Below are 9,499 nucleotides of genomic sequence, written 5' to 3' on the forward strand. Positions count from 1 at the left end.
AAACAGATATTGTAAACATTCTTCGTAACCGCTTTGTAAATCTAATTTTAGTGGCTCATGACTTGTACTATCAGTTCTTGGGATAATTGTATTGAATCATTTTGCGGTCTTATTAATAATGTGGATGATTTTCCCATTATAGTTGTGACTTATAATTTTTGGCTTACCTAGCGAGTTGGGTTATGTGCCATCACGATATTGGTGGTATGTTGGGTAGTGGCAAGTTGGTATCAGAGCTCTAAATTCATAGGTTCTATGAGTCATGAGAAAATGCCTAGTAGAATCTTGCGGATTGGTATGATGACGTCCATACTTATCTTCGAGAGGCTACAGGGCATCTAAGAAACTTCCCTTTTTTCTTTCCTTATCGTGTGGCCTTGATTTAGCTTGAAGCCTAAATCTCTAGTTTCTTTCTGTTTGATTTGTGTGCAATGTTGCTTACTCGGAGTTGAATGTGCACTAATGGCTTGTGATGTCGTTGATGGGCTACGAAGGGTTATGAATACTTGATCATCATCTCGATATGTTGTATAATTGTGAGAGATGGATGTGCTGGTGGATCTTTCAGTTGTTAAATTGAGGAATGAAGTGGATTCGTATATCTTGTTGACGAGTGCAGACTCAGAAAGATTAATTGGTTTCCCAGTTGTTGTGACCATTGAAGGGTCATGGGAAGACGTCAATTTGAGGCTAGCTAGTGGGTTATATCCACTGAGAAGATTTGAGGTTGTGTGAATCGTATGAGGCTTCTATTTAGTGAAATGCATATACTATCATTTTGGAGCACTTGAGGAAGTTGGCTAGACTCTCACAAGGATGACTATGCACTTGGCAGAGTCTTTGGAGTGTTTTATGGCTAGTGTTACATGAGTTTATGAAGTATTCAGCTGATTAACATTGAGGGATCAGGCCAGCTATGAAGGAAGGGTATTGTGGGTTACAAACGATGTATTCTATAGCTTTGATCCAAGTGGGGGAGTCTATTATCAACGATCAGTTGTATGTTCATGTGTTATATTAGCTTTGGACTGAGGCATACTTGTGGATTAGTTATGACTTAAAGAGGATGACTTCGAGGTGACTCAGGCAAGGAGACTGAGGGGTGCATGATGTACTATACTCTATGGGTACATGGGAGTTTTAGAATGATTCAAGTTTGATATTTGTCGTTGATGTAGAGTGCAAGGAAAAAAGAATTGCTTGGTTACTTCTTTTTGGATATGTATATGCTGGTGGAGCACGGATTGTTTGCCGCATATTGTCTGTGCATTGGATATTGGAACGGGGTGAATGACTCTCAAGAGTGTTCTAAAAATTTCAAGATTTATATGTGGTGTTTAAGGATTTCCAGAATTGCATATGGCTAAAATTTGAGATTTGCATTGGCTGGTGCCGAGATTTGCAGTATTTTATATTATTGATTCTACATTATAGTATTAGAGATATGAAAGAAATAGCTCTAGAGTCACAGAAGGTCTCTTCAGAGCAGGTATTTCGATTTGAGGTGCTATTGGGTGCATGAGAGGGAACAAAGTGGTTAGGAGTCTTAGGACAATTTCGTTTCATATTTGGATTCACTTGGGGTGAGTTCTGATTGAGGTTCATAGAATACTAGGAAGGAGAAGTGTTACCTTGAGGGAAAGTCAAAAGGAATATGAAGAAGATGGGTTAGCTTAGCAATGGTCTGGATTAGTATAGGCAGAAATAATCGGTTCCTTTGGTATGATAGAGCTTTACTGGTATTTTGCGATAATACTTTTGGGTTTGGCGGTCTGTATGACTTGGTGGAGTTAGAGGGAAATACGTTCTGATGATTTGATTATGTGCAAATAAGTTTCGAATAGTTTGCGATGGTTTGGCCACGACTTATAGTTGATGTACTTTACAGGCATAAGGAGTTTGTTACGTGTTGTGGTTTTGTTCTCCGGGATTGAGCTAAGTGGAAGGTTTCCGGTTCATGGAATATCTATCCTACTTGTGATTCGGAGTTGATAATGGGATTCTCGTATATTCATATGATACCATGATAGATGTCATGCACCGTGTGGAATTGAGAGTTGCAAGTTCAAGGTTGCGATTTAGTTTTGAAGGGAAGGTCATTAGTTCTAGACAATATGGACGATCTCAGATGTTTTAAGAGAATGCTGGCACTATTTGGTATCGCCTGAGAAGGATGTGCATGTTAGGAGATGTATTGTATTTTGACTTGCGGATGCTTGACTAGTATTACGGCAATCGCCTGTTTGTTGGCTGCTGAGGTTTAGGTTTTTATGGCACAGAAGATTTATGTGAGTATTTTCTGTGAGATGGCTATGTAGGAGTGATCTGTTAGTAATTTGAGTGGTGGAGTTGGTATCGGATATGGAGATTCTTATATTCTTGAGGTTCAGAGACTAGATGTTCTCAAAGGCAGACTATGCCTTGGTTGTGGATTGTGAAGATATGTTAAGAGCTAGACAGATGATAGAATGTATTATGGATAGGTTAATATGGAATTTTGGAAGGTTATTTACCAATTTTAGGATGATTGGGATTGACTTAGGGGCCCATTGGTAGGCCTAATGAGAATGTGTATTTTACATCAGATCGGGTTTGCTCACTCTTGCGCATCATTTACTATGGGTGTCTCATCAAGTGGAATGGATGCTATTTGTGCCCTAATTTGTTTCATGTGTTGCTCTCTTATGCTACGATGGGTTCTGAGGTTGTTTGACTATTCACACACATGGTGTAGTTTTGTTCAGTCCTTTTGGCGATATTCAAGCGAGATAACTCTTGGGGTGTAGAATTGTTTATTGCGCCTTGGTTATGGTTTTCTGTCTGTGGTATATTGTGCTATCTGTTTCTCTATGGTTATGATCATGCACTTTGCGTGTTTGGTGCTGATACACATGTGGTTGTTGATTGTGAGCATTATAGCTCGATGAGTATTCCATGTGGATTGATATGTTTTGACCGGGCTACATGCCGCAGCGGGGTTATGTTAGGTTGTCATTCTTTGTCGTTATTTCATGTGTTTTTCTTCTCCCTTCTGGGATGGACCCATAGTATGGCGCCATTGAGGTTGTACATGCTGGACTTGCTGGATAGTTCTCTTAATTAGTTTTCTTTCCATCATTGGTTATATTAGGGTTGTTGTTATTTGGTGCACGGATTGCATCATATGAGGCTCTAGTTTGATATGGCATATCGTTCAAGCAGCTTGTACCGAGTAAGATAAGGTTATTGGACCCGAAATTAGAGCAATCAGATTTGGATGAGGTATGTTTGGGAGAATAATGTCATTAGTCGGCTTAGAATTTGGTGATGGTTTTGTTGGGCGAGAGAGTTCCACCTTGTTGATCTGGAGAGTGGTATGAGTTTTCACATGTTCGTTACATCATTAGCGATGTTGTGAAGGTTTTGGAACAAGTCTTTATTTGCTATGAGGTATGTTACTAGTACTAGGTTGGGTAATAAGCAGCTATTGTGGTCGGGAGTTATTGCTATGAGTACATGAGCTATGTGGTACATTGTGTGGTTAGGTCTTGGCAGTATATTGACAGCCTGATGCAGCTTATTGGGGTTGATACAGTGTATTTATGTGAGAATCGGATCTTATAAGGAACTCCAGATGTTGGAGTTTGGGTTCTAAGTTTTATGGATTAAGGTTAGACAAGAATCTTCGGTCGGGATTGTACTAAAGAGCTTTTATAGATGGTGGTGATATGGAATCACCCATGTGTATGTGTATGATGAGTTTACATAGTGATTGGATGACTTTAGAATGACTCATGGCATGTTTAAGGACGAACGTTTGTTGAAGTGGGGGAGAATTTAATGACCTCAACGGTCATGTTAAGTTTTAGCATTTCATTCTATGATTTAATACTTTGAGTGGCTTCTTTTGATGCATTATTACGTGCATGCAGGGTCGATTTTGATTTTTGAGTTGTTCGAGGTTGAATTAATAGAGTGACTCTCAATTTGGAAGCCTTAAGTTGGAAGAGTTGACCAAGGTTTGACTTGTGAGTTAACAACCTTGGAATCGGGATTTGATAGTTTTAATAGGTTCGTATGGTGATTTTGTACTTGGACGTATGTTCAAATTTGAATTTGGATGTTCCTAGAAGGTTTTGGTTCTATTTGTCAAAAGTTGGCAACTTGAAGAATTTGAGAGTTCATAGGTTTGACCAGGAGTTGACTTCAGCATTATCGGACTCTTATTGAGGGTCTTGATACATTATGACTCGTAAGTAGGGTCGGTTTTGATTTTCAAGTGGTTCGAGGTTGAATAAATAGAGTGACCCTTAATTTGGAAGGCTTAAGTTGGAAGAGTTGACCAAGGTTTGACTTATGAGTTAACGATCTCAGAATCAAGATTTGATGGTTTTAATAGATTTGTATGGTAATTTGGACTTAGGTGTATGTTCAGATTTGAATTTGGATGTTCCTAGAAGGTTTTGGTTCTATTTGTCGAAAGGTTGCAATTTGAAGAATTAGAGAGTTCATAGGTTTCACCAGAAGCTGACTTTGGTGTTATCGAACTCCTATTGTGGTTTTGAGACCCTGTATAGGTTCGTTCGGTTGATTTGAACTTGTGAGCAAAGTTTGGTTATAATCCGGAATGTTTATGTATGAGTTAGACGTGTTCGACGGAGTTTGAAGGTTTAAAAGTTAAGAGAATGATTTTTTATCTTTGATACATGGTTTTGATGTTATTTATGATGTTTCAAGCTTTTGGATAAGTTGGGATAATGTATTTGGACATGTTAGGATTAATGGACTGGGTCCCGGGGGCTTCAAGTGTATTTTGGATTGTCTTTGGACCACTTGGGAGGGTTTTGGAAGATCTGCTATTGGTGTCGCGCACCTGCGATGGTTTTACGCAGGTGCCAGGACGCTGAAGTGCTAGTATCATCGCACCTGCAAGGAAGGATGGAGGAGGGGAAGTCCGTAGATGTGGAGTTTTTGTGCATCTGCACGTCCACAGGAGCGAGTGTATTTTTGCAAAAGCGTATGAGCAAAAGCAAAAGTGTTGCACAAAAGCGCAATCAGGCTGGCTCAGGGGCTCTCGCAGATGCGAGGGTATTTCTGCATAAGCAGAGTTACACCTGCGTCTAAGTTTGCGCAGGTGCGAGGAGGCCTAGCATGAGGGTTTTAAGTCGAGTTTTAGCCCATGTTTCATTATTTTGAGTTTTGGAACTCGATATGAGGCGATTTTGGAGGATATTTTCACAACTACTTTGTGGGTAAGTAATTTCTACTTGGATATGATTATATATGTTGATTTCCCATGGAATTACACACTTTAATCATGGAATTTTGAAGGTAAAAATTGGGATTTTTGCCTACACTTTAAGATAGTGTATTTTGAGGATTTGGTTACCGATTTGGACTCGGATTTGGAATCCAATCATATATTTGGACTCAACAAGTTATGGGTCATCGGATTTTAGTATTGGTTCTGTATTTTAGAAGCAATTTATCAAGGAAGCGAAATTTTGGAGCTTTGGATTTGCTCGAATGAGGTAAGTGTCTTGCCTAGATTTGGTGGAGGAAATTTTTCCTAATTATTGATATTGTTTGCTACATGCGGGGGTAATGTATATATGAGGTGATGAGCATTAATTGACTAAATTATTCATGCTCGGGGTGGATTCTAGATTACTATTTGCCTTGTCTGGTCATGTGTTCTACATGATTCTATGTATTAATCAATTAATTAACAATATGAGTATGATAAATTATGCTAGAGCTCATGTGAGGCTAGTAGTACATTATTTTGAACATGATGAACTAATCTTTAGATTGATGCTAAATGTGCTACGGACGTAGTCACATACATGTTATGAACACAGATCTGTACTTATTTTTGTGTTGTGCCTTGATTGGGACGTGTGCACTTTGTGACACATATGTGATACTATGACTACTTGAACTTGATGTTACTGTTTATTTATTCATTGTCATGCATTATATGTTGAACACTCGTCCATATTTTTTATTGTCATGTCCTTGTGCACATTGTTGATAAGTTATGAGCATATGTCTTTGATGGTAATTTTGACATATTGCAGTGTTATGATTATGGCACATGTGGACATGGTGGGCGGATTGATTGAGTGTTGGCACGAGGTCTTTGCCATGCGATTGTGATAATATTGTGGCACTAGGTCTTTGCAGTGCGATTGTTATGATATTGTGGCACGAGGTCTTTCTTGTGCGATTTAGATGATATTGTGGCATAATATTTTTGCCGTGCGATTGTGATTATTATTGATCTTGGGGCGAAATAAGGGCGGTGTGTTTCGGGCTTTCCCATATGGAAAAATAAGGGTGGTGATATGCTCATATGGCAAAATAAGAGTGACGTGATAAGAAAGTTAGATTTACCTACGTGGAGTTGATATCTCATATTTTGTTGAGTTGTCAGTAGCATATCGAATTGACGTGATAAGAAAGTTATCATCATGCTTTGATATATTTGATTCTTGAAAGGTCCTCTTGAACGTATTATTTGGCAATTGATACGGAATCAGATCATGTTGGGCACAGGTTTAAAGTCATGCATGAGTATTGAGCACATATATTATATGGTGCATACCTCTTCATGAGCAGGGTTGGTGCAAGCTGTATTTATTTAACATGTCCCATTGATAGAGTTTGTTTATTACCATATCCAAGTTGTGCACCTTTATTGTTGATATTCTTTATTCTATAATTGTCTTTCTGGAATATTTTCTCTACATTATACATGTTATTGAGCTTCACAAGTTCTATAATATGAGTATTTTTTTACTTAAAAACCTCGTCACTGCTTCTCTGAGGTTAGTCAAGATACTTACTGAGTACATGGGGTCGATTGTTCTCATACTATACTTCTGCACCTTGCATGTAGATTATGGAGCTGGGCAGCTGTGGAAGACAAAGCCTTGCATTGAAGACGTACTAGCACACCAGATTCATGCTACCTTTTGTTCATGGTAGTTTAGGATTTCATTTCTGTTTATATAAACTTCAAATAGATGTTGTAAACATTCTTCATAATCGCTTTGTAAATCCAATCTTAATGGCTCATGACTTATACAACCAGTTCTTGGGATAGTTTTATTAAATCCTTTTGTTGTCTTATTAATAATATGGATGATTTTCTCACTATAATTGTGACTTATTATGTTTGGCTTACCTTGCGAGTTGGGTTAGGTGCTATCACGATATTGGTGGAATTTTGGATCGTGACATGAATCCTCTAGCAAACACATAAGCCTCTAACTACAAATATGAATACATAAGTCTATGGGACATTCCCGAGGATAACTAGTATTGTTTAAAAATATGAGAGCCTGAAAAGGACTGCTACCACTAGGAGGAAATCAACGGAGCTAGTACTCTAAGTCTAGGGAATCGGACTCTATCCAAGGGTTTTGTCACTTGCATACTCAATGCCTTCCATGCGTCATGACATGTCTAAACGGTCTAAGTATCTCAAATGGTACCCAATAAATCTTGTTTACTACCCTCTAAGTAAAACACAAGACTTTTCTAGACTAAACAATTATAATAAGAACGTGATAACCATAACATTAACAATTTCATAAATTACCACTGAAATCTGAAAGCTGAAGTATAACATGAAATTTGAAAGTTGAATTGTAACATTAAATCTGAGTTAAATTCTAATAACTAAAAATAGTTAAGTTTCTTTATTTTGAAAACTTTATCTAACAAATAATGGCGGATGCGAGTGTAAGGATGGCTGACCCAATCCCTGATTCTTGCGACTTTTATACTCGAAGAAGTTGATTACTTCTCCCTGTAATGACCCGACCAATCATTATGAGATGTGGTATTTCTATAATTTGAGACTTTGAGTAGTTTCATATTATGTATTATGACTTGTGTGTATGGTTGTTTTTATTTTCAAGAGGTTTCGAGATTGATTTTGAAAAGTAATTCTTAATTTAAAAGCTTTAAGTTGAAAGAGTTGACCAAGGTTTGACATTTGAGTAAACGACTTCGGAATCGGGATTTGATGGTTTTAATAGTTTTGTATGGTAATTTTATACTTGGGTGTATGTTTGGATTTAAATTTGGAAGTTCCTAGAATATTTTAGCTCTATTTATCGAAAGTTGGCAATTTAAAAAATTTGAGTGTTTATAGGTTTGACCGGGAGTTGACTTCAGTGTTATCGGACTTCTATTGTAATTTAATATCTTGTACAGGTTCATTTAGTTGATGTGATGATCAGACTAATCGTTTTGAGCTTTAGTATTTTATTCAACAATTTGAGATCTTGAGTATCTTCATATGATGTTTTATGACTTGCGTATATAGTTGGTTTTGATGTTTGCGGGTTTCGGGATTGATTTGATAGAATGATTCTCAATTTGGAAGCTTAAAGGTGGAATAGTTTACCAAGGTTTGACTTTTGAATAAACGACCTCAGAATCTGGATTTGATAGTTTCAATAGGTTCGTATGGTGAATTTGGACTTGGGAATATGTTCAGAGTTGAATTTGGATGTTCCTAGAAGGTTTTGGCTCTAACTGTTGAAAGTTAGCAATTTGAAGAGTTGGAAAGTTCATAAGTTTGACTGAGAGTTAAATTTGGTTTTATCAGATTTGGATTGTGGTTTTGAGAAGTCGTATAGGTTAATTTTATTGATTAGAACTTCTATACAAAGTTTGGTTGGGATCGTGAATATCTAAGTGTGATTTGGACGAGTTCGGCGAAGTTAGAATGTTTGGAAGTTAAGATAATGATTTTGACTTTTGATTCACGATTTTGATATTATTTGTGCTGTTTTGAGATTTTGGATAAGTTTGAGTATTTGTATTTGGACTTAATTGGTATGATTGAATGGGGTACTGAGGGGCTCGGGGTGTGATTCGGGGTATTTTCGGACCGTTTTGGGATGAGGTTGCATTGCTAGTTTTCTGGTGCATCTGATATGCTTCACGATCACGGAAGAAGCTTCGCGATCGCGTATGGAGATTTGGCCAGCTGGGCATTTTTTTCTTTACGTTCGCAGTCCAAATAGTGCTTTCGTGATGTGTGTTTTGGGAGATGGAGATTTATGATCTACGTTCGCATTTTTGTTAGCAGACTGGTCTATGCGTTTGCGTTTCCATGGTCGCGTTCGCGCAGAGGGGTGCATGGCTGGTGTTTGGTAATCGCATTCGCAGTTGGTCAGATGCGTTTGTGATGTTGTAGGAGCAGCATGCCTTCGCGATTGCATGGATTCTATCACGATTGCGTAGGATAGTTTCTAGGCATCAGTGTTTTGTGCTTCGCGAATGCGAGGCTTGTGCCACATTCGCGAAGGGTACTTCTGGGCAGATCATATAAGATGTTATTTCGGAATTTTTACTCATTCTTTCATATTTTGAGCGCTAGACTTGGAGATGGGCAATTTCTCATGGGGATATTCATACAAGGCAAGAGGGTAAGTGATTTCTACTTATTTGTGATTATATATCAAGTATCTACATGGATTTCAATATATAAAACACGGTA

Source organism: Nicotiana tomentosiformis, chromosome 3, assembly GCF_000390325.3.
Source record: "Nicotiana tomentosiformis chromosome 3, ASM39032v3, whole genome shotgun sequence".
Lineage (NCBI taxonomy): Eukaryota > Viridiplantae > Streptophyta > Magnoliopsida > Solanales > Solanaceae > Nicotiana > Nicotiana tomentosiformis.